Here is a 27343-nt window from a genome sequence, read left to right on the forward strand (position 1 = left end):
TTGTAAATATTTTCTTAACATTTGACAGCAAATAGAGACCAATGAATTGGGTTAGCTAAACCATGCAAGCAGCATCAAAACAGAAAACAATACCAAAAGGAGGTATGGTACAAATTAAATTAAATCACATTGAGCAAATGGCATCATCCATGAACCATTTACAAGTTTTAGGTAAATGCAACTGGTAAGCAGAAAAGATCAAAACATAGGCCAAGGGGCAATGCCATGGCATGAATAGATAAAGTCCTAACTACAACCCAGCTGAGCAGGGATTGATGAGTGATTTGACTGTTAGAGCAGCTTATAAGGGGAAATGGTACTAAATTGCAGATGCCAGGTTACATATCTGAAGGGGCAATAAGGAAGAAGGGAAAAATACAGCCTGGTCCTCTGCTTAGTTGTGCCCAAGTGGTGGCTGGGTAATATATGGAAGCATAAAGAAAAGGGCATCAACACTAAATTACCAAACAATGCACCATAACTTGGTTCAAGTATCTGTGAAGAGGTAGGCATGCTGGGCTGACCTCGGTATTTGCTTAATCAATTCATATGATAGGGCTGTTAGGGAGAGGTGCAGTCAGCAAAAAAATAAATAAATAAAAAATCTCCTTTATGGCTACCTAATTGACAGCCTCATGATTATTAACTCTGATATGGAAAAACAAATGGGTAACCAATAGTAGGAAGACTTTGATGGTCAACACCTGAAGAGACAGAAGACAGGAAGACAAATGCAGAAAACGAGAACTTCAATTGAAACTGTTATATAAGCCAGTCAACAGCAAGTCACCAAATTGTCAATATCAGATATATAAATATAGATCTGAAGTAGATGAACCGTGAAATAAACATGATGCAGTGTAAGCATGAAAAAGCAGAAAGAGAGAAAGTGGGAAACAAATTAAAAGAAAAGAAGGAACAGCTGGGAGTGGTGCAACTGCTGTAAAGGGACAGAAAAGCTACATGTTCTCCCCAGTTTCCATAATATTTTGCAGCTTGCATAAATAATGTTTTTGATGATGGTTTTGATATATTTTAATTGCTGTTATCTTTTTTTTGTAGGTCAAAGAATGAGATGCAGGCAGGCGTGCTTGAAGGAAAACATTACGGTGAGGAGAAACAGATATTAAGGAAAATTAAAGCAGTTTACTACAAGCAGCTATGATTTATTCCAACTTTTCTTTTTTTTTTCTTTTTGTCTGCATAATGCAGATAAATCATGCAAAACCAAATGTATACTACATATACTGGCAGTAAACTTACTGATAGCTTAGCAGTGAGGATTAAACCTATGAGCAGCAAATGGGCTTCATCCCGTAAACCTGGGTTTGATTCTTAAAGTTTCCAATAACAGAGTGTATGATTCAAGAAAAATTAATTTGTCAGACAGTAATCCTAGGTCTTCCCTGCAAAGGCACACTTGAGGCTTGTGGCCTTACCTAGTTAACAGGGATTCTTGTACACAAAAACAGACATCCATGGAAAGAAGCACATGCAAAGATGCACACAAATCCATCTATTGGTGCACATTACCTAAAGCTGGCATTTGCCAGCCAGAAGGCAGGAAGGGGTTAAAAGCTTGCAACATATGTCATGCAGATCTCATATCTCATTTACTGAATTAAAGTCTAAGAACCTGCAAATGAAATGAGGAAGTTTGAATAAACGTTTTTTTTTTTTTTTGAATGATTTTAAAACTTGACTGATTAAATTAAATTTAAGTAAACCAGATGTATTTGGTGTAGTTCATCTCACATGATCTGCAATAAAAGTCAGGCAAAAGATCACATGAAGGAGCCTTTTAATATTTTCACTAACTGCTAGTTTTGTAGTCTGCTAATTAGTTTGAAACTAGCAGTCATGCCCCCAAAAACAAATTTAAATGAACCTCTCACATCAGTAAAAGGTTGCATCAGGGGCGGCTCGTACTATAAGACTGCAGGAATGCAACCCTCCCACCTACAAACAAAAAGAAAAACAAACCGTGAAACATAAAATTAAAGAAAAAAAGAAAAAAATTTTTTTTCACAAGTCCCAGAACTAACACTGAGCATGCGCAGACTGCCCCGCAGATGCCCAGGAATCTGTGCGGTCAGACTGCCTGAGTCAGCAGTCCGGATACAGGGAAGGAATTTTTGCCCAGCAGATGCCCAGGAATCTGTGTAGTGATGACTGCACAGAACAGAGGAGCTCTAGACTGTTTCAGCAGCAGACAGGACCAATCAGGAGAGAGGTGAGGTAAGTTTTAAGCTCTCGCTGGGATTTTGGACTTGGATTTCGAGCGGGCTTCATGAAGGGTGGACTTGTTACTGCTGCTTCATGGATTCGGGGCTTTCATCACAGACTTGGATGTCAAATTGTACTGCTGCTTCATGGATGTCGAGCGGGCTACTTCGTGGACTTGGATCTAGACACATTTAAACAGGTAGAGGTGTGTGATGTCGAGTGGGCTACTTCGTGGACTTTGACACATTTAAACAGGTGTGTGTGTGTGTGTGTGTGTGTGTGTGTGTGTGTGTGTGTGTGTGTGTGTGTGTGTGTGTGTGTGTGTGTGTGTATAAAATGCCCCAGTTGCTATATACTGGTGGCTAGAGCAAACTCATGGTGGTGTGGTAGGGAATACCTCAGGCTTGAACACTGTACCTTTTATGCAGGTGTTAAGGGCCTGAATTCCCTACCCACCACCATTTGTAAAAAAATTTGCAGATTTATGCCCATATTTGATCTGTTCTATTCCTCATAATATCTGTGGTTTCTAAATGTTTAAATGCTTGATATTTGATGGTGCAGTGGTAGTATTGTTGCCTCACAGCTGCAGGTTATTAGGTTTGATTCTTAGCTGGGGTGCCTTCTGTGTCGGGTCTGCATCTTCTCTCTGTGTTTGTGTGGGTTTGCGTTTGTGTCCTCCCATGTTACAAAGACATGTCTGCATTATTTCTTCCTGGGCCTCTGCTGAAAATTGTTTTTTTGTTCCAAGTCAGACTGTCCTGGTTAACAAATGTTAAATAAAATTGACAGGCATTTGAATTTCAGACTTCAGGTTTCTGAATGTTTAATTCCTTACATATTTAATGGTGCAGTTGTAGCATTGTTACCTCACAGCTATAGTTTTTCTGGTTTGATTCTTGGCTGGGGTGCCTTCTGTGTGGAGTCTGCATCTCCTCCCTGTGTTTGTATGGATTTGCTCTGGTGTCCTGCCATTTTACAAAGATGTGTCTGCAGTATTTCTCTCTGGGCATCTGCTGAAAATTGTTTTTGTTCCATCAGAAGTAAAATTGACAGGCATTTGAATTTCAGACTTCATATTCTTCATAAAATACATAGTAACACAACCTTTTTATTCTAGAAATGTTCTAAGTTTATAAGATGAATATTTGAAAATTGTCCCTATTTTTGGGACTGTATTCCCTCATTATTGGATTTGTCCAGGTTTTTTGTGCTAAGGTTGACAGCTATGGCAAGAACTGAATTCACTGAATATGTTTGAGGGCTGTATTCCGTCATTACTGGGTTTGTCCAGGTGTTTTGTGCTAAGAGGTTGACCGCTATGGTGAGAACTGAATTCACTAAATGATAGCCATTTAAGTTTCAGTCTTCCTCCTCTATTACAAAGCAGCTGATTTGGCGTAGTGGTATGTTGCTCTGACTGTTTTGTACAGGGACCTTGGCAGTAAAATGTAAGGTGGTAACACAGCATTTTTCTTTCACAAAGCAACTAATTTGGCCTAGTGGTATATTGCTCTGACTGTTTTGCACAGGGACCTGGGCAGTAAACTGTATGGTGGTAACACAGCATTTTATTCTAGCAACTTTCCAAGATTATACAAGCAATGTTTAATGTGTCCCTGGTTTTTGGGCTTTTGCCTCCCCCCCTCCAATAAATTTTGGCTTTTTCCAGATTTCATGTGCTGCGAAGTTGAGATGCAGTTGAGTATTGAGTAGATTTTACAAGGAGCTGAGAGCTGCGGGGGAAGAGAAGTTTAGTGCTGCTTATGCTAAACCTGCTTGCACTGTTAATAGCACAACAGGTTGTATACTTGCTTTTGATGCAGAAGGCTGTGGGTTCTACTCCCACAAGGGGTGGATGCTGCCATACTGAGAATGTCTTCCTTGGCAAAGATACTAACCATGAGCCTGTTATCAGTTTGCCATCCATTTCCTATTGCAGTATTACTAGCTTATCATTTTTTTAATGTAATATAGGCAATTTATTCCTCGGGGGCAACAGACAGTTTATTTTTTGATGAAACCATGAAATATAAAGGTGTTTGCTAGCAGCAACCTCTTCATTAGTTACAGATTTCTTTAATGTGAAATTATTTAGATGACTTTTACTTCTTCAGAGATTGTGCATATTTACTGATAATGGTGGACTATAGAATTGTGCATATTTACTGATAATGGTGGACTGTAGAAGTTTGAGTAGACTTATAATGGAAATGTTCTGAAGTGGGCAGTTTTGTCACTATGGGTACATGCATTTTGTTTCATTGTTTACTGGAAAAATGTTCTGAATTGGGCAGTTTTGTTATTATTGGTGCATGCGTTTTGTTTCATTGTTTAATAAATTTAAAACGCCCTCTAACAACTGTACTCTATTGTACAAGGAATATAATTTAGTACAATCAGGAAGGTGTATCAAAGACTACATGTATGCTTCATATGCAAGGGGCTATGATTTGAAAACAGCCCAGAATTAATCTTTATCTGCCACTGGCAAAAAGTATTTTCTTTGAATGTGGGTTTCAATGCTGTTTCAATGAATGTGAGTTTCAAGAGCAGAGAAGTTTTAATGCTAAGTCTGTTTTCATTGTGAGACTGCATTGCTTTGTTTAGCAAATGTCTTAGTGTTTGTGCTGTAAAATGCAAAATAAAACTTTCAAATGAAGTCCAAATCACCATAGAAGTAAAGCAGTATGCACATTAGTGTTTATGGTAAATGGAGTGAAATAGCCAAGTAATAGATCATTGGAATGGCTACAGGGGGGAGGCTCCATTCGACCATGTTGTGAGGGGGAAGGGCGGCAAACTCAGACAGCCCCAGCTGAACTATACCTCCCAACTGTCCAGATTTTCAAAGAATTAATAGATTTTTGCTTCTTATTTTTGGTTTGTTCCTCATAAAATTTGTGGTTTTCTGGCAAATCATTTAGGCATTAAGTCACTAAATAATGACACACTGAGTTTCAGACTTCATAACCTTCAGAAAAATGCATGCTAAAGTAAGACCTGTTATTCTATCAACTGTCTCAGTTTATACAAGAGCAATTTTTAGTACTGTTTATATGTTCCCCAAATATATTTGGCCTTGTCCAGATTTATTGCATTAACAGGTTGAGAGGTACATGCAAATAAATTGCTTTATAGAATTAAGCACAGCCAAACCTCTCAACTGTCCCCGATTTTGGCTCAAAATGTTGCTCTTCCTCCTAATAATCCCTCTGCAAAATAGCAATTTTGGAAGAAAACATGGAGGGTTTACAATTAAGAAATAACTGTAATAATCTCAGTTACAGATTACTTTTATTCCAGAAATGCATGTAGATTATTTTATTTTGTCAGCTGCTCAAGTTAGCAGTGCTAATATTAAAGTGTCCCTTCTTTTGACAGGTTCCCAGCTGTATTGTGTGGCTATTTTACATTTTTGCATCACATTTTTGGTCCATTTTTCATAAAATTGTTTTTTTTGTTTTTTTTTTGGCAAATTAGTGACAAATCATTAAAGACTGAAGTTAGAAAATAATGGCAGACATTTGAGTTTCAGATTTCATACCCTTCAGAAAATTCATACTAATGCAAGACCTATTCTATTATCTTTCTAAGTTTATAAGAGCAATATTTAAAATATTTTGGGGCTTTTGTCCCACTTCTATGTATGACTTTGTCCAGATTTCTTGCTCTGAGGTTGTGAGGTATGACAAATGTGTCGGGGCCATCACCGTCAGCCAGAGACATTTCAAATTGTGACATACTTGTTGCACTCCACTCCCCCATGTAGTGACTCTGTATGTGTCCAAGCAAGGCAAGGAGTAGTTATGCAGTGTAAATGTGCAGAGTATCCCCCCATCCAAGGCAGACACAAGAACTACAGTGGCTTTTCATCTGTCCTTGATTTTGCAGAATGGTCTGGTTTGTCATATTTTTGTACTGTTGATTTATGCTTATTACTCAAAGTGCCTGCTGCTCTGTGTTTAAGTAGCAATGCTTTAATGACCATCATGTAAGCTTGTCTGAGATTGTAAGATGCAAGTAAGCTTAAAATTCATACTGTTAAAGAGCTGCCAACATTGAAAACCTTTCTGTTGTTGCCATGCAGAGAATACTTAACTAGATAATGTATAAGCCTTTGGTATTGAAATGCATATGACAGTATTTGTAATAAAGGACAGGATTACATTATTTTAAGAAGCTCATTACACTTGTTGGTGACTTCCAGTCATCTCTGCAGGCTTTACCGTAAACTAGAAGTATTACCTTCCACGTTAGAATTTTCCATAATGGCAAATTGTAGCAACGGGTTGGTCTCATTACTTATAAGAGACTTTATTGAAAAGTTAGTAGTTGTTGGTTCCATAATATCAACGATAAAGGCTGCAAATGACCTCAAGAGATATCCCCAGAGTCAAAATGTAGATGAAAAAACGTGTCCAGAAAAGTAGCAGTCAAAAAAACATACGCAAACTGGAGAAATCACTTTAAATCACTTAAAGCTTTGCTGTATTTTTTGCTGTGTTTTCATAAAGTGATTTCTCCAGTTTGCGTATGTTTTTTTGACTGCTACTTTTCTGGACACGTTTTTTCATCTACATTTTGACTCTGGGGATATCTCTTGAGGTCATTTGCAGCCTTTATCATTGATATTATGGAACCAACAACTACTAACTTTTCAATAAAGTCTCTTATAAGTAATGAGACCAACCCGTTGCTACAATTTACTGTAAACTAAGCAGAATTCCAATCATGTGTGGTCCGTAACCTGTACAGTAATCCTTTAAGTAATGTATCTTGAGCTTGTTTCTTGTTTGCTTTTCATTTTTTTACTTAAGTTCATAGGTTGATACTAGGCTATCTGCCCTAGGGCATTTATAAGCCTAGCCAGAGTGTGTTTGGCTTTCGCCACCCTTTTAGATTTGTTGACTGTGCCTCTGTATAGTAGGTCACAGAAGGTAGCCCTTTTAAGGTTTGTTTACTGTACCTCTGTCAAGCAGCAACACAGAAGAGATCTCAGGGGTAAACTTACGATCTCCCATCCATTCATCAAGATTTCTCTTGAAGAGGGTCAGTGAGGGGTTCTGCCTGACATGGATTGGGATTTTGTTCCAGAGTGAGGGGAGCCTCTGGGATATGAATCTGTCCCTCCAGCATGTCCTGTTTATTTCTGTGCTGAGGTTCAAGTCCCTGGAGCGTGTAGCTCTAAGGGATTTAGATTTCCTGAGGTGAAGCATGTCTATTAATTCTGGGTTGGACATGGCTTTATACGTCAGACACAGATCGTCTCTGAGTAGGCGGTATGCAACTGAGTAGAGCTGAAGTTTCTTTAGCCTAACTGCATAGGGCATCTGTTTGAGCCCCTTGATCCTCTTGGTGGGATACTTTTGAGGTCTTTCCAGTTGCTGAAGGTGTCGGGTAAGGTACATCCCAAACGGGGCATTGTACTCAATTATGGGCCTGATAAGTGATGAGTAGAGGAGCACAATGACCTCTCTTGATCTAGATGTGAACCCTTTCATGATAAGGTGGGCTATGTAGAAGGTCTTTCTAACCACTTTGGCAACGTGATTGTCAAAGGAGAGATTGCTATCTACTTGGGTCCCCAAGTCCCTAATCACTTCTTCCGTACTTAATGGATTACCACCTATGTGGTAATTTGTGGGCACTTTGTTTTTTCCAAAGGGGATGACTATGCACTTTTTGGCATTTAGCTTTAGGCCATGGCTCTGGCACCAGTTATCCGTCTCTATGAGACCCTTTTGGAGGATGCTTGTGTCAGTCAGAGAGTCGATTATAGCACCCAGTTTGCAGTCATCTGTGAACTTGGTCAGCCATAGTCCACCCATGTTAGCCTGTACCTCGGAGAAATATATACCGAACAAGAGAGGTCCCAGGACTGAGCCTTGTGGGACACCACTTGTAACTGGTTTAGAGTCTGACATGGCACCTGCTATTCTGACCATGTGGGTTCTATCCCTGAGCCAGTTTGCTACCCATCTTGTGACATAGGGGTTGATATTTAAGCTGGTGAGCTTATTTATGATGCCCGAGTGGGGTCTTGTGTCAAAGGCCTTTGTGAGGTCCAGGTAGGCTGTGTGGACTACCTTCCCTTCATCTATGGCTTTGGTAACTGTTTCATAGAAGTCGACCAGGTTCAAGAGGCAAGATCTGCCCTTAATGAAACCGAATTGGGTAGGATCCAGTGTCTGGAGGTTCCCAATGTCTTTGTTTATGATTTCCATAATGATACGCTCCATAGCTTAGCAGACCAGGCTAGTCAGGCTTATAGGGCAATAGTTTACGGGGTCTTTTGTGGCACCACCTTTGTGGAGTGGGACCACTGTTGCTGTACGCCATTCCTTGGGAACATATCCTGTAGTAAGGCTGAGACTGAACAGTTGCTTTATATGAGGGTTTAGTTCTTCTTGGAGCTCGTGTAAGATGCAGCCCGGGACACCGTCTGGTCCCATTGATGCTGTGTTTTTAGCTTTGGAGAGGGCAGCTCTCACCTGTGCATCTGTGATCTCAGGAAGGCTACACTCTGTTGGGATAGACATTTGCTCTTTTGGGGGAAGGGGTTTTGCACTGAACCTTTCTGCCAGGATGTTGGCAATGTCTGTGGGTTCAGTGAATTTTTTGTCATTTTGCACTAACACAGAGCATATCTGGGAGTTGCCTCCCAGGTTTCTGACATAACTAAAGAAGGCCTTGTGATTATCTTTAGTGTCTTGTGCAATTTTTCTTTCAAAGCTGGCCTTAGAAGATTTTATGAGGGATCGTAGCTTCTTGCTAGTACTGATCAGTGATACCTTCCCTTTTTGGGATTTTGCTCTGTCATGTAGCAGCTTTCTCCTTCTGTTGTATAGCTTATTTATGGCCGGGGTCCACGAGACAGGTCTCCTGCCTTTGGAGGAGTGAGTGTTGGTTTTATTTGGGATAGCATGCTCCATGCATTCCTGTAGGTGTCCATAGAATGCTTTTGTAAAGGATTCTGCATTTTGGGCCGTATTGTCCACTGGCCCGGGGGCTTTGAAGGATTCAACCTCAGCTTTGGGAAGTGTTAAGTTTGCTTTTGAGAAGTTCTTCCCATGGTTTCCTTGGATAGGGGTGGGGACGGAATATGGATGTCCAGTGAGATTTGTTTATGGTCTGATCTTACCAATGAGGGGTATGTCTCTGGTGTGGAACATAGAGACCCCATGTTGGTGATGATCAGATCCAGTATGTTTTCCCCTCTTGTGGGAGTGGTGACCAGTTGTTCCATAGCATTTGAGTTTATAAATTCTAGGAACCATTGGGCGAGGGTGTTTGGGCTTGAGTAGTTTTCCCAATCGATGTTTAGGTAGTTGAAGTAACCCAGTATAATAGTGTTTGGAGAGACCTTCATATTCTCCAGTGCTCTCAGGAAAGCTGAGTGAGATTCCTGTGTTTGGGAGGGTGGTCTGTAGCAGGCTACAAACTGAAAGGCAGTTTTGCCCACTGTTAGTCACACATGGATGGTCTCTGAAGCTTCGTGCAGTGCCACTAGCCTGGAGGTGTGGGTATCTTTGATAAATATGGATACTCCCCCTCCTTTTGTGGTTTGGTCCGAGTTTTGGGGCCGGAAAGCATGGTATGAAGTATCGCCTGGTAGTGCTGGGGTGCTCTCTGGAGCCTTGAACCAGGTTTCTGTTATTGCACAGATATCGATATTCTCCATACTGAGAAGAGTCTCGAGTGCGTGCATTTTGAGGTTTAGACTTCTGGTGTTGAGCAGCATTACCCTTAGTTTTTTTTTCTTTGTGTTGTCTATGGGGGTAGGTTTGTCTTTTGAGCCCTGCCTAAAAAAAGCATTATGGGGGAGGCAAGAGCCTTAGCCAGTATTCGAAAACCCAGGGGTGGCAGGTGCAAGTCGTCCCTAGCGAAGCAACGTGGCTTGTCGAGCATGTCATCCCAGGCTGACAGACACTGAATGACACCAATACTTTAGCCAATTGTTAAAATTGATAATTTTGTCTTTACACTGTGGCATCATTCTTGGTGAGGGTAAGATGCTACTCAAGGTCAGGGTCATACTGGCCTGGGCTACATGATCAAAAAGCTCCTGTACGTCTTTTTTCATGTAGTCCAGGGAGGTATGTCTCAGGTCATTTACACCAGCATGGACAATGATGGAGTCCTACGTATACTTGCTTTGGAGTGAACTGAGTGCTTGTGTTATGTGGCGGATCCTGGCACCCGACAGGCATCTTACAGTGACCTTCTCCTTGTTCAGCCTGGTGAGTGGGACGTCAGTGTGTCTGACAATAGAGTCAGCTATTACAAGTGTATTAGGTGTGTTGTTTAGCCTTAAGGGCTGTGACTATGTGGCACACTGACTTTGTGAACTATGTGCTACGTGGATATTGTTTCGTGGTAGGTGTTGCTTGGATTTCTGCTTTGGAGGTCTCTGCTGCTTAGGCAGATTTTTATTTAGAGCCTCCGAATATGTTTTTGTGTGTTTATGTGTTTGGTTTGCTGATGCGATAGGTCTATGTGAGACTGGATTTGTGGTGTGTGTGGTTACCTTCTCCTCCTGACAGGCTGTGCCTGTACTGGGTTGAGAGATCTTAGCCTCCAGTTTGGCTATATAGTTGCATCTCTCACATATATTTGAGCTTGTTGGTAGGAGGAGAGGGTGGTCTGTATAATTAAGGCAGTTGTAACATTGCCTCAGGATTCCCAGATTCACCAGCTTGACTGGAGAGTAAACTCGAAACTGACCTTTGGACATGCCTGAATAATAAAGGGAACTACTTATTGACTGATCAGAAAGAACCAATAGGGAGCAAGTGCTTTGAAGGAATATAAGAGGATGTAGTGCTTTAGTTTGTGTTTACCTATGAGATTACTTATACGAGCAAGTGCAGGGCTTTAGAATGAGAATAGAGTGCTTAATTTGAGATTTAGAGCAGAAAAAGTGAAGAATAGACTTTGTGGAGCCGGGAATAGTTTAAGCTTGTTTAAGCGGCGTTGACCAATGCTGCTCTGTGCGCAAGACCCTGCTAAAAGAGGGTTGCAGGGTTTTAAGAGATAGAGCTCAAGGAGTTTACAATTGACCCAAAATGGCCAATAAAACTACAGCTTCCAGGCAGTAACCACTCCTACAGGGACAGGCAGGCTGTTCAGTGTTAACCACTGCCACTGGTGAACACACAGACTTCCCTTTAGTCCAAGCAAGCACTGGCCTCCAAGAAACTTACAAACAGTTCAGAACAGCAAATCTGTAACTGAACTTTCTTAAATTTCAGAAAGTGGGAAAAATGCAAGATTTTTTGTTTTTTTTCTTTTTTTGTTTTAGTTTAAAGGTAGCAGAGATACACAAGTAGCAAAATATTCACAACAGTGCAATAAAGGACCCCACACTTGAGTACTAGGCCAAAGTCAGGTAAAATGCAGTTTTAAGAGAAAAAAACGATTTTAAATTAAGTGCAACACAGGAAATGCAGTAAACAGGCTCTAGATGGGTTCTAAATACTGTTTCTAATACAGATATAAACTTTAGCAAGCTGGAAAATGCCGAAAAGTAGGCGGCAAAGCAGTAATTCTTAACAAAAAAGCAGAAGAAAATACTTAAATTCTCAAAAGTGGCTCCTTTCTCCTCTCAGCGTTTTCTCCCCTTGGTAGGTGCTTCAGCAACAACTAACAAGCCTGGAAAGATGCCAAAACCATGAGGCAGCAGAGTTTTAAGAGAGAGATCAAGGAGTTTAAAATTGACCCAAAATGGCCAATAAAACTACAGCTTCTAGGCAGTAACCACTCCTACAGGGGCAGGCAGGCTGTTCAGTGTTAACCACTGCCACTGGTGAACACACAGACTTCCCTTTAGTCCAAGCAAGCACTGGCCTCCAAGAAACTTACAAACAGTTCAGAACAGCAAATCTGTAACTGAACTTTCTTAAATTTCAGAAAGTGGGAAAAAAGCAAGATTTTTTTTTTTGTTTTAGTTTAAAGGTAGCAGAGATACACAAGTAGCAAAATATTCACAACAGTGCAATAAAGGACCCCACACTTGAGTACTAGGCCAAAGTCAGGTAAAATGCAGTTTTAAGAGAAAAAAATGATTTTAAATTAAGTGCAACACAGGAAATGCAGTAAACAGGCTCTAGATGTGTTCTAAATACTGTTTCTAATACAGATATAAATTTTAGCAAGCTGGAAAATGCCGAAAAGTAGGCGGCAAAGCAGTAATTCTTAACAAAAAAGCAGAAGAAAATACTTAAATTCTCAAAAGTGGCTCCTTTCTCCTCTCAGCATCTTCTCCCCTTGGTAGGTGCTTCAGCAACAACTAACAAGCCTGGAAAGATGCCAAAACCATGAGGCAGCAGGGTTTTAAGAGATAGAGATCAAGGAGTTTAGAACGGACCCAAAATGGCCAATAAAACTACAGCTTCTAGGCAGTTACCACTCCTACAGGGACAGGCAGGCTGTTCAGTGTTAACCACTGCCACTGGTGAACACAGAGACTTCCCTTTAGTCCAAGCAAGCACTGGCCTCCAAGAAACTTACAAACAGTTCAGAACAGCAAATCTGTAACTGAACTTTCTTAAATTTCAGAAAGTGGGAAAAAAGCAAGATTTTTTTTTTTTTCTTTTTTGTTTTAGTTTAAAGGTAGCAGAGATACACAAGTAGCAAAATATTCACACACACACACACACACACACACACACACACACACACACACACACGCACGCACACACTCTCTCTCTCTAAATTCAGCCATACCCCTGCGAACATGCACATATACAAACACACACTCATGCAACCCCACTGATAATCTTCCCTAACCTTATCTTCGGCATGATCTCTTCCATTGAAAATAATAGGGGAACACAGAATTTTGTCCATGTCAATTATCACGGTCAGTCTCAGAATCACTTGCTGCATAAATCCCTTCCAGCAGGAATTTCCAGTAGACAGCATCTGAGTAATTAGCATTATACAGTCCTCCAGACTGTCTCTTTATCATTTAGCATGCTCATTGGGATGGCCACTGTGGTAATCATTGTGTGATGGGCCTGTCATCAAGGGGTTGCCTGCCCATGTTCAGCCTTTCTCTATCCTTGACTAAGTTTAGCAGCTTCTCAAATCTTAAGTATTTATACTTATAATGGGTAATGTAGGCATGCAAAGAATTTTTTTATTATTTCAGTACACAGTTGGTTAGGAGTGATGATGGCAGCATAATCGGATGTGTTCTGCCATGCTTCTCTACAAATCTCTTTTTTGAGTATTCCTGCTGACATCATTAAAATTACTCTGCGACAAAGCCAAGGTCACTTTAAATATATTTTAATTTAACTTTTAAATTTAGCAAGTTAAATGACATTAAAACAAAATTAACGAGGGCACAACTATGAAAGGAGTTCTGTTTAAGGTGTGACTGCTAGTAAAAGTTAAATAAGATAATTGACTTGACTGCATTTTTAAAAAGGACGGTTGTGAAATCTTGTGTACAAATGACAAACATAGATCTATGAAGCTAAGTAATGGCAAATCCTAACTACAGTCTAACTTTACTGCTCATTTCAATTGATAAATACAAAGCAAAACAGCAAATTAATGAATAACACACAAGTGAATAATAAATAATTGATTAATTGTTGAATGGGTCAGATTATTAGTCCAATGTCTTGGAACTTTGAGCAAAGTCATCGGTTAATCAGTACATGTCTGTCATTTTTGGAAAAGTAATAAATCCTCTGAGAAAGTGACCATGGGTACCGCATATAACAAAATTTATCTGGTAAAAGTAATAATTCCATTATAAAATTAAAAATAGAGACAAAAAATCAAAAACACTACTCTTAGAGTAGTTGTTTACCATGGCAAAAATAAAAGACTCATTGTTATTATTGAAAGATGGAAAAGCAAAGTTGGTGAAACTTCTAGATTTCCCTTTTTCCACCAGATAATAAAATATCGAAAAGAATTGTCACCTGACTATTCTCAGTGTGATTACCCAATTTGTATACACGTGGAGAGAAGGAAAGTAACTTAATCCTAAATTATAAGAGCGTTTGTAATCTGGAGAGACAATGTTCTAGTGTGCCAAGGCTTTGCACATTCAAGATGCTCACACTTTTCAACACAAGAACTATCATATTTGGTAAGTTATGCCCTGAAAAGTGAAATAATTCCTCTTTGCACCACAATATAAGAACTAGAAAGTACTATAACTGAAGTTATAGAATCATTACTGGGAAAAGAGTGTAAAGGTATATAAAAATAGAGTTTCATCAGCAGAACTTCATAACAATTTGCTGAGTAAGTTGAACTTTCTTAGTGGAACAGTGGAATAACAGCAGCAGTTTTATTTTTAAAGAGGAGGTCTAGACTAGATGACATAATAATAATAATAATAATAATAATAATAATAATAATAATAATAATAATAATAATAATAATAATAGGTCAGGGTGAGAATACATGCAAGATCTATGCTAAACCATGGAGTATATTTTTACACAGGCCCCATACCCTGTTTCTGCACTTCCCAAACAAATCATGGTTACCCCACAAAGCAGATGCATTTAAGGTCCAGCTTGCAGTCAAGAAGATATGAAATGCATCACATAATGGATTTAAATTGACCAACCACTTGAAGTTTGAATGAAACACATGAAATGGCCCCAGAAAGTCAAAAATGTATCCAAAATGGTATAGGACTCAAAATGACACAACTGTAGTAGCGTTTTATGTGGACTTTCACAGACTTTGGAGACTCTAACAGGTCAACAAAACAAACAGAAGTGAATAATAAATAAGTGACTGATTGCTGAATGTGTCAGAGGGTGAGCTTTCTGTCTTGTTGCCAGATATGTAATGGCTGGTACTTTTTGTCAAACAACTTTTACAGACATTCCTCTAACAAGACTTCAAAAACCCTGACTGTGACTTTATCCAAATTAATACTTGTTATAAAGACCAGCTATAAATAAACCATTTGAGTAATGTAAAAGTATTATGCTGTTTCAAAACTAATATCTCCCCAAGTAACACAGTACTATTATTGCTATTATTGTTAATTGACAATATTTGAACATTGCCAAGACCATCAGATTTGACAATAGTTAAACCAGTATTAACCTATGCTCCTCTTTAAGGGTACAGAATAGATCTAAACTCATTATGAAAGACAGTACTCGGAATTGTGTGGCAGTCTTTATGCAGTTAAATTTCCCAAATGACAAATAACTAACTACCTTATTGTGTGTCAGGTGGAAGGATTCCAGAATAATCCACTTGATAGAGTTTTGCAATGCCTGAAATTATTTCTGATAAGGATTAATCAGAAATTTGAGGTAACTAACCTAAATGTTCTCTGCTTACAGTATCATTGACTGACATTTTTAAGTTTTTATATTATATCTCATAGGAAATAGAAATGCCTCATATAGAAACAATATAACTTTAGTTGGACCATGGCAGACTATATTCATATAGATTTTTGTGTCTGAATGAATGACATAGCCTATGTGCAGCATACATATTTGATAAATGTAAGGATATAGGAAGCAAATATGTGGCATACCTGTTCGGAGGCTTTTATTTAGAGCTTCTGTAATGACTTGACTGTATGACTGTCAAAATGAGCAATTCCTAACATGGAGTCATTACATCTTAATGATCAAATAAGAGAAATTAATTTATAATGTGATGGCAAGACTCTTTTTCTTGAGTATTGGCAATACTATAGTAAATTGTTTTGAACTAGGAAGGTTTAGTAAATTTTTGATTATTATGGGCCACTTCTGAGGAATGGATACTTAATTCCATCACAGGTAATAGATAAAAATTAAATATAAAAATTAATGCCCAGACAAGAAAGTGGTATTGTTGTCTGTCACAGTGCTTTTTACATTAGAGTAATACCGTAAGCTTATAAATTAAGGCAAGTATGTATGCAAATAGTGCTGGTTATATAAGTGTATAACGAGGTAACATAATAAGAAAATGCATTTCTTAATCAGGGTCATGTTCAGTGATAAGAAAGCTGGAGTTTGGTGATGTCTACCTGTACTTACCCCTTTTAATTTCAAAATACCTAATTATTAAGCATATCATCATAAGAAGTAGGAAATGTTGGTATGGTTGAGCTCTATTGCCATATTGTAATACATCTGGAACATTTGCACTACATCCCAGTTGAATGTGTATGACAGGAATAATGCAAAAGTAAGAGAAATAATATATCAAGGTAACTTGCAATACTCCCAACATGTCCCTAAATCAAAAGTTGAACTAGTTAACAATAGCACATACTAAATCCAAGTGAGGCTTATGGTACTGCCTGCTGGACTACAAGTTCTCCACATTAAAAGAAAAAGAACATTTGTCAAATTAAAAAATTGACTATTGTTTTTAAATTAAAAAGAATCACCTTTCTGTTTTTCTGCTTTGTTCTGGGGGCTCAGAACTCTTCTGAAGATGTCCTAAACAAATTCAAATAAGTGCATCATCATAGCCCACTTGCTGGAGTGTTTTCATCTCAGCATTATGCTTCTCCATCTATTGTTAGAGCTCTTTAGGATTTCAGAGCCATCACTCAATAAGCATCTCATTGGGCTGCTTCTTGAAGCAGGGTAAAGAACTTCCTATTGGCTCAGACTACCTCATGTGACTAAGACTGACTGAACGTACAGAAACCAGGAGGGAGGTAATGTGTAAAGCATGAGCATGGAAGAAGGTTTTCAATTTTTTTACAGGTACTCTGTCTGCTATTGCCAGCATTCTCTAGGGTGTTAAGTACTTATTCTTTGCCTCATATATTTTTTAAGTTATTACATTAGTACTAAGCAAATTGCCCATGTGGCCATTTTAAGCCTGGTCAATTACCTCATTTGAGAATCAAGCCCTGCACCCTGTGTCTGCAAGGTAAACCCCTTAGCCATTATGCCACCTCCCACCTTTGGTTTGCTTTTTTTAAAGTTTGTGATTTTCTTGGCACACCAATGAAGATTCCAGTCACTAAATAATGATTATATATATTCCAGTTTCAGATTTAATTTAATGGCTAGCATGTTTCTAAGCATATAAAGGTGGTAGCTGTCCTTGATTTTCATCAATTATCCACCATTAATTTAGCTTTCTCCTTGATTCATGAGCTAAGAGGTTGAGAGGTATATGGGGTGCAGTGAGTTACACACTATATTCTGACAGCAGTAGAGATGACATGATAAGTTCCTGTATGGCAGCTATTTGTGTATGCATTCACTTAACTGGAATCAATGATATGAGATGCACATTCAAGGTAATTTCTTTAATTGATGACCATTTAAGTGTGTGGGCAGGATTGCTCTCAACATCCCTGTTTTCCCAGTATTTCTCTGATTTTTTGCTTCATATTTTGATCTGTTCCTCATAAAGCTTGTGCTTTGGGCAAATCAGTGAGGATTGCAGTCACTAAATAAAGATGACAGATATTTGAGTTTCAAACTTAAGATGCCTTCAAAAAAGCATGCTAATACAAAGCCTGTTATTCTAGATAGTTTTTAAGTACAGAAAAGCAATAGCTGACATTGATTTTTCTGCCACTGTTTTAGCTTTCTCCCTCAGTGATAAGTTGGGAAGTGGTATGGGAAGGTTGCAATGAATTGCATTGTATTCTGACAGCGCTGAACTGACTAGATGATAAATTCTGGTGTGGCCTTTATTTATATATTTACTGATTCATTTGATCACAATAAAACAAATGGGGTGTGTAGTCTTTGTCAAACAAGTGGCTGTAATCAATGGTCAGACTGTGTGGGAATAAATTAGTTATTTGTATTTTATTACATTGTGATATCTGAGGTATATTCCATCAATAAAGTTAGTTTTAGTTGCTGGGAAAAGAGGATGTCTGTGGATGAAGGTGATTGACTCTTATTTATTTTATTTTATTTTACTTATTGACATTTGTTAACCGGGTTGGTCCAGCTGGACTTGTGGCCCATTTTCAGTGGAGACCCGAGGAGAAAAGCTCCAAAAAAACACAGTTTACAGAGAATCAAACATTTGTGTCAGAAATATGGTCAAAATCATTTATACAAGAAAATGCAACACATGATATATACATATCAATATTGTTACAGACTAAAAAATATATTTGTCAATTGACTCTGTTGTCAATTGTTCAAAATAAATGGTTATTATTCTGAATTTGCAGAAGTAGTGTGTATATATTTTTTCACTTTCTATCACAGCTAAACATCAACACTGTACTTATTAAATGGTTGCTTGCAGTGGTCTGGACAGGATGATTATGTAATAGTAGCTGATTAATAGCAATATAGCATGACATACTGTTATCATCCACCAGCTTTTGATTCTCCCACTGAATTTTTTTGCTGTTCATTCCTACTGTCTGGAGTCAGCATGTAATCCTTGTCTATGTGTAGACTTTATTCATATGTTTTTGGCTTCTTCTCCCAGACTGTTATCTGTATAACTTCAGCCTCTGAGTGTTTATTTTTTCATTTTATCACAATCTACTACCAGATTGGTCTACAGACGATAACTATGTCTTTTTGTGTGGGTTACAAGGCCGGCTGTATTCTTCCCGGATAGGATTTATCTATCCTTGCATTTATCTTTTCATGTTGGAACTACTATTTTTATACCTTTGAACATTATGCTTTAGACACAACTTATTTTTCCTTAAAATAATGAAACTGAATATATTTGCTTACTCGTGTTTTTTTTTTTTTTTTTTTTTTTTTTTGTTCAAGCCATCATTAAATCAAGTTTGTAAATAGCTCGATGATGTACCTCAATGCTTCTATAACTCTATGACTTCTGGAGCCTTGCAACCCCCAGACCCCAGTTTAATTCAGTTATTTCCTCCAGTATTATTTACAATGGTGTCTTGGTCACATAAAGAGTGGTAAAAGCAAGGGGGTGGGGCAAAAAGTATGAAAAAGTAAGAAAAAAGTAACACGTGTAGATGGCGTGTGGTCAAGATGAGTGGAAATAGGAATGTGCACTGTTAAAGTGCTGGGGAGATTAGTGGGTAACAGGGGAGCTCATAGAGTCCTTTATTTAGGGCTTCATTTTCCCTAAGGCTGGCTTTGTCGATTGCAGCCAGACATTTAAGGTGTATATAGTCAGTAAAGTGACTATAAAGAGTGAGTGTATCCTGAGGTAGTCTGAGGATGAAAGAGAATGACTCCTTCTGTTGTGTGATCACAATCTGTAATAGTGTCCTGTCCCATTGTATTTCTCCCACCCATTCAGTTGCTTCCTGCAGCCTTCCCTTGCTTTAAAGTCACCATCCACCACTAATTCTGAGAATGATGAAAGAGTAATAATTCAATAACATGTCTGGGTTGGACTGGTTGGTCAGTCTCTGATAGTGGCTGAGCTGTGCTTCATAATGTGTTTAGTGATTAACTGATTATAATTTGCTGACTGACTGAGTCAGCAGAATGTGCCTATCACTCCCATATGGGTAGTCTCATGATGAAAAGGAAAAAAAGAGTTATAATGAGTCAGATACAGGACACGATGACACTATCTCAATGTTAAAACAATATACTGGTTACTTAAAATTAAAATACTTATTCAGCAAGAATGAACAGAATTATTAAATTCTAACCTGATTAATGTTTATTTAAAAGCTTACATTAGAGATTCAAGTTTTCTTGCCTTTCCTTTTTGATCAAAATAAATAGCATAATATCCCAAAAGGAAAAAAAAAGAAAATCTGGGATAAACATGAAAATTAGTTGTGATATTATATTACTACTAAACATCTGTAGGTTACCTCATTTTGTACAACTATTTATCCCATCAAGAGATTAATATGCTCTTTATATAGCGAGCAAAATGTATAGCAGAGCAGCAGAAATAGAGATTGCTTAACACTGGCAATTCTTGCAAACTAACAATGTGTCAATTCAAATAGTTTGTGTTTATGTTTTGTGTTGAGTGTATGGGCGGTTGACATTTTCTCTTAGATCCCTCAGGTGGTCTCGTTATTTGTTTTTTGAATTAGGCCCAGGGACAAAGAAGAAAACTGTAGATGGTCTGTCAGTTTTAGAATTAGAAATGTTTTGTTAGATTGTTCTCTTTCTCAGCAGATGATTTCAAAGGTTTTAATGGTGTATATTCTTAAAATGCTATATTCAGTATATTAAGAAGACAGGTCATATGTCAGTTTTCATATACAATACTCAGTATAATTACCTAGATTACATATTTGAAGTAAAAATGGCTTAAATAATATTATCATCATAGAATTTACATGGCATCCAGGTAGTCCAGAAAAAAATCACTTTCTTTTTTGCACCACTATATAATGTGAATTTGGACATTTCTCCTAGTTCAAGGGACACACATAAGCAATGCTACAGGCTTCTGAGCTTCCAAGAAAACATGTTGCCTGTTTTATTTGCTTATTTATACTATTTACTGTACTTTTTTATTGCCTGCCACCTACTTTTATACTGTCTGCCGCCTGCTTTTATACTGTATTTATTGACTGTGTACTAAACTTCACTGTTGCACTGCAATTGTCTGCTTTACTGTGCCTGTTAAATTAAATATTATTGCTGTTTTCACTGTTTACAAACCTTTTTTGTTAGTTTCAGGGTTTGTTAAGTATTTACTTGTATTTTTCACTGTTTTAAGCTATCTGTTCTGCTTGTTCTGGTTTTACCACCAAACAGTGGTTAAATAACTGAATTGTTAACTGTTTAAGAATTAGAGCCTCTTTGATGATATTTCTGCTGTTTTAAACATTTTTTAGTGTCTTGCTGTTATTGTTCTCTGTTTTAATCATTCTCTAGTGTTTTCCGTTGAAACTAGGGTAGCTAGTAGCTGTAGCATAGTCGAGATGCAGGCTTGCTACTTCTGGAAGTGTTTGTAGTGGTTTGGTTTTTCTGAGCACATTTTCAGGCCATCTTGGATTGGAAGGGGCCTATCTGCACTTTTGTAAGAGAACTGTGCTGATTGTGACCTGTCTGATAAAGGAAGGCCTGTCTAGGGCTTGGAATAAGCATCCTCATTGGTCCTCTTGAATCTTTTTAAAGGCTTTTTCAAGTTTTTAGCTTCTGGTATTTAGCCCCTGCATTTGAGCAGATTTCTGCTTGTTTGTGCATTGTACAGTACCATGCACTGCTGCGCAGATTTGCACCAAAGCCGGACAGTTAAATGTACTTGGATATTGTCTTGAAAAACTTACCGAAACACCAGAAACCTCCAAACAGAAGACTGCTACAAGTAACACAGTCCCCACAGCACCCATGATGCATAGCAACACTAGTGTTTCACCCACCAAACCAGTAAGGTGTAACACTCAAAAAACAAATTTTCTTGTCATTTGAAACTCAATGGTGAGACACACAGATGTCCAACTCATAAGAATGGACAAGGAGAAAGTCACGGTCAGCTGCCTGCCTGGTGCTAGGATTCATCAGATCATGCTGTCTTAGTAACAGATACTGTTATGATTATGTCGTAGTTCATATTGGAGTGAATGACCTGAGATGTACCTCACTGGACTATATGAAGAGAGACATGGTTGAGCTCTCGGAGTATGTGTCCTAGGCAGGTATGTCCCTAGCCTTGAGCAGCATACTACCTGTAGATCAGTGTGTATATTGTACCTAGTCAGCCACTGTAGTCAGAGAGCACCTGCATATAAAGTTACTTCACACTTGCGAGATTAGTACTATTTTGTATAGTCTTTCAGAGTGACTGCTAGCTTGAATGGAGATGCACGTGTGAGTGTGTTAGAAGTAATGAGTGAGTCAGTAAACATACGAAGTCCAAAGTATATGTTCCAGTTACAGCTCCTGATGTGTTTCTGTACAATAAATGACTGGAACCTATACCGTGCCTCATGGTCTCATTTGAGTATATGAGACATGTGCCACTACCCTCACCTAGAATGAAGTCACAGTATAAACAAAAAATGATTGATTTGAATAATTAGCTCAGTTTTTGGTGTCATTCAAAGGGGATCCAGTTCCTGTCAGCCTGGGAAGACATAAGCAACAAACCTTACTGCTTTGCCAGAGATGGTCTGCACCTTGCACCTCTAGGGTTTCTGCTGCTGGCAAAGACTCTTGCCTCACCCATAGTGCCTTTTTTAGGCAAGGTCTCCAAAACAACTTTACCAATGTGAAAATAACAAATCAGAACAAAATAAGGGTCATGCTGCTAAATGTTAGGAGCTTAAACCAAAAACTGCACTTCCTGGAAGCACTTCTATTACTAGAAGCTATAGATGTCTGTGCAGTCACAGAAACCTGGTTCAATGTCTCAGAGACTACCCCAGGCTTGCAAGGCTACAATGCCTTCCACACCTTTAGATCGCAAAATGAATGTGTGAAAACTAAAGGAGGTGGTGTTTCAATCTATATTAGAGATACATTCACCTTACATGGAGCTACTCCAGGTCCAGGTTACGTTGGGTAATACCCCCATTCAAGTCATAGCCAGTTATACATCCCCCTTCATGGGTCATGATGCCCAGGAAGCCTACTTGACCAAACTGGAGACAATTCAAATTTTACCGAACACACTGATTATGGAGGATTTCAATTATCACACCATCAACTGATAAACCTACACTAGCCCTAACTCGCTAGTGCAAAAGTTCCTTGACTTTGTTAATTCAAATGCCCTGGAACAAATTGTCCATACCTGACAAGGGGAACAAACATTCTGGATCTGGTCTTCACCAACATATCAAACAGATGCACTGTTGCAACTGTCAGACCCACATTAGTTAAAACTGACCAAAAATTAGTTACCTTTGAGCTGGCACTAACACCAGAACTCACAAAGGGTGAAATCAGACTAAAAACTTCACCAAGGCAAACTGTACTCTCCTAGTTGAACGTATAAATGCATTCCAAGCCCCATGCCAAGCTGGAAGTGGTAACTACACCAAAGCTTACACTAAATCCCTGTACAACCACTTGCATAAGTGTATAAACTCACCCATACCAGAAAGAATCAAAGCCAGAGCCCCAAGTAAAAACAAGCTGCCATGGTGGACATCCAGCATCAACAAACTTTATAATAAACACAAAAAGTTGCTGTCCAGGAAAACAAAGGCAAGGCTCCAACAATGGAAAAGCACCATCCTTAGCCTCAACAAACAAATAAGACAACTTGTCAAATCCTCCAAGGGCTCCTTTGAGAGAAATTTAGCAAGTACAGCCAAGGATAACCATAACACCTTTTACAGTTACGTACATAACAAAAAGGGTAGGACCCAAGCATCTGCAGGATTAGTGGCCAATAATATCACAAACACTGACCCCACAGAGATAGCAAATCTGCTAGCAGATATGTTTGGTGAAAACCTCTCTCCCTTATCCCCTCCAGACCAGATGACATCCCAGGCTGTCTTCTAAACCACTAAGTACATTTTCAGTCATAGCCTAACCACAGGCTTTGTTCCTGTGGAATGGAAAACAGCACCAGTTATTCACTCCACTAAGGTGGCTTAGCAACAGACCCGATGAATTACAGATCCATAAGACTGACCAGCCTCATCTGTAAGGCCATGGAATGTATCATTATGGACCTCAGAAATAAAGACATAGGTGACTTCCAAACCCTGGATCCTACCCAATTTGGCTTTGTGAAGGGAAGATCCTGCCTGTTAAATCTGGAGGATTTCTTTGAAAATGTGACCAAGGCCATTGACGAGGGCAAATCTGTGCACATAGCATACCTCAACTTGGCAATGGCTTTCAACACAATCCCACATTCAGGCATTACCAATAAACTTAGCAAACTGAATGTAAACCCCTTCGTTGTAAGATGGGTTGCCAAATGGCTCACAAACAGGACATACACTATCAAAGTGGGTGACTCCACATCAACCAGCAGACCTGTTACCAGTCCACAGGGGTCAGTGCTGGGTCCCCTCCTGTTTGGTATCTACATCTCAGAAGTTCAGGTTAAAACTAAGGGGCTGTGGCTGACCAAGTTTGCAGACAACTGCAAACTAGGCGCAATCATTGAATCCCCAAATTATGTTAGTATACTCCAGGAGGGTCTCATGCAGACCAACAACTGATGTATTAGTCACAGTCTCAAACTGAATGCAGAGAAATGCATCATCATTCCCTTCAGCACAAACAATTTCACCTCGCACTATCAAATTAGCAACAATACCCTAAGTGTCCATGAAATTGTAAGGGAACTAGGATCAAAAGTTGACTGTGACCTTAACTTCACTCACCATGTGTCTACTGTAGTAAGGAAAGCTCACTATGCAAAACACTTGATTAGTAAAGGTATCATCTCTAGAGCAAAAGAAGTTATAACCCCCCCCCATACTTGGAACGTATCCGGCCCATAATTGAGTAAGTTTGACATGTACCGTACTAAACACCTGAAGCAATTAGAGATACCTAAGAGGTTTCTAACAAAGAAGGTCAAGGAGTTCCAACATGTCCCTTACACAGACCGACTAAAGCCCTTGTCACTATACTCCATATCATATAGACTTCTTAGGGGAGACTTATGCCTAACCTACAGAGCAATCCAAGACCCAAATCTAATGAACTTGCTGCATATCCAAAAAGCAAACAGGACAAAGGCTACCCATTCCAGGGACCCAAATATGGCCTGCAACTTAAATATGACCTGCTTGAGGGACAGATTTATCTCCCAGCGACTGTTGTGTCTTTGGGATAGGTTACCAGTTCTAATGAGCACCTCTATGACACTGTTCAAGAGGAACCTGGATGAATGGATGGGACACCATAAATTCTTCCCAAAGATAGAGCCCACAACCTTTCTGGATGTGGGCAGTCATCACTAAATGCAGTCTTGGGTATTGACTAGGATTTCTATGGTATTAAATTGGGATGAAATGGCTAGGCTTAAAATGACCTCCGGGTCAATAGCCTAGTAGTCTCCTATGACCTTATGGAATAAAAAATAGATGCATACCATATATCTTTGTAACTGGGAGCTCTACTAGCAAATGGTATAGCTAAACTAATTAAACGGAATAGCAACCTCAATTAAAATAAAATTCACTTTGAAAACAATTCATACTCTAGAGGACCCTGAAGAAAGATCTATATTAATAGAATATTCCATTCATATATTAACCAGGCCCAGTGAGTATCAGCATATGTACCATGTGGCAAAATACAGAATTATTTAAAACTACTTTTTGGCAAACTTTCAAAATTCAAAAATAATGACTATATTCTAAAAGGTAAAGGAAATATGACTCCTGGCTCTGTTTATGATAAAATGGCTCTATTGATCCAGAAAGCAAAATTTGTATTTTGTTTCTGAAAAGTTAGCAGCTACATTTCATCATTTCTCCACTACTTGTTGATCATCAGGTTCTCTTTCAATCAGCTCATTATTTCTCATCAGTGGTATGAGGGTTGACCTCTAGATGGCATCATTCAGACAGCTACCAATGGCAGTTCAGATATTCTCTTAATTTGTACAGTAATTTGAAAATGTTTTGATCCCTACTGAAACTTGAATACTGAGGCCAAAGATTTTACTTTTTGCACTTTTCACCACATAAAACATGGTTTAGAATACATTTCTTTCTAATCACGGTGTAATTATAACCTGGAGTTTATAACTAAACCAAGAGATTTTTCACAGTTTCTCTTATACATTCAAAATATTTAAAATTCAAAATTAAAAAAGTGTAACTTCTAAATGGAGAATAAGTCCATGACATCTAGAAAAGCCTAATGTAGATGCCACAATTCAATGTATATTTTACGTCACACTTCAATAAGCAATAGACTAAGAACATCTCTTTTGATTTGAGATAAGTGGCTTGCAAATGAAAAGTTAAAAGGTTGCTTATTAGTCAAATGTCAAATTAAAAGAAGATTTAAAGGGAAAACTTTTGTACTGGAAAATAAAATAATCATGTTGCATAAAGCACTTCAGAAGAACTATGGATATGGTAAATCTGAAGAATTAGACCTAAATTCTTTCCAGCTATTTAATTAATCTTTTATTGAATCAAAAATTTTGAGCAGATATGCTTACTTGGCTAGTATTCCATTTAAACGTTTGGCTGGTTTATTAATGACAAATTTTACATCTAATGACATTTCCTTCATAAAAAAGAGGTGATCTAATCATTGAATCACAAAATAATTCTTGATGGCTTTCATTAAACATATAAATTTGTTTGAATCAGAAAGTGATCATATAAATTCATCAGACATTGAGAAATTTCTTCTAAATTTGAATTACATTCAAATACCACAGATGAAGTACTGGAGAGAAAGTTTTCTATGCAAGACGGTTTAGATGCTATCTCATCACTTAAATCTAATAAGAATATCATCCAAGACTGGTGTGATGAATAATTCTATAAAAATAACATTTATCATTTATCGTATCTTATTTTATTTTAACATATGTATTTTATCTTATTTTAATCTACGTACAAACAGAAGTATATAGCTAACTATTAATCAATTATACTAAGCTAATGGTCCCTCGTACATCACCACTACCAGCTGTAGCCCCTCTCTCCTCCCTGCTTTCTCATCTCACTATTTCAAGCCTGAACTAGCCTTCTTGGCCACTGTTAGTCCTGTGGAACTTGAAAAGTGATTTTTTTTCTTCTTTCATTGCTGTATACCACTACAACTCTGCAAATACTCAATATTTTTCTACTGCTTTGCTCCAAAGCAAGTTTTGTTGCACTCTCTCTCACACCCTAGCCCACTCACCTCTCACTAATTACTCCCTTTTTTGTCAAGCTTACATAAATAAACACTTCCAAACCCTCTCCCTGTAGTACTTCACATTAATAAACTTACCTGTCTGATTTTTTTTTAGCTAGTTCTTGACCTGGGCCAGCCTGCTCCATTTGCTCTCACTATGCTTTGGCTCACTCTGCTCCCCTACCCTACCATTCCCACCCATCCCCACATCAATTACATTTCTATTCACCTAAACCCCTCCCCCACTAAACCATAATTCAATCACAATTAACTAACAATAAATCTCATACCTAACCACACCTCCTCCTACACTCTACCATAAGGTACCATCTTTAATTATCTTATTAATCACTCCTCTCAACTGACTTTATCAGTAACCCCTAAACTATCCAAATAGCACATTCTACCTTTGTATACCACTTCATATTTATCCCTTCGCT

General features: G+C 38.4%; 1 protein-coding gene across 2 annotated transcripts in view; it reads right to left on the minus strand.

The window, feature by feature from the left end:
* The window catches only part of LOC122808720 (transient receptor potential cation channel subfamily V member 6-like), a 664913-nt gene that overhangs the window by 422003 nt on the left and 215567 nt on the right, over positions 1 to 27343 (minus strand). The gene's annotated exons all lie outside the window — the stretch shown is intronic.

Source organism: Protopterus annectens, chromosome 8.part0 (genome assembly GCF_019279795.1).
Source record: "Protopterus annectens isolate FY-2018-M chromosome 8.part0, PAN1.0, whole genome shotgun sequence".
Classification (NCBI taxonomy): Eukaryota; Metazoa; Chordata; order Ceratodontiformes; family Protopteridae; genus Protopterus; species Protopterus annectens.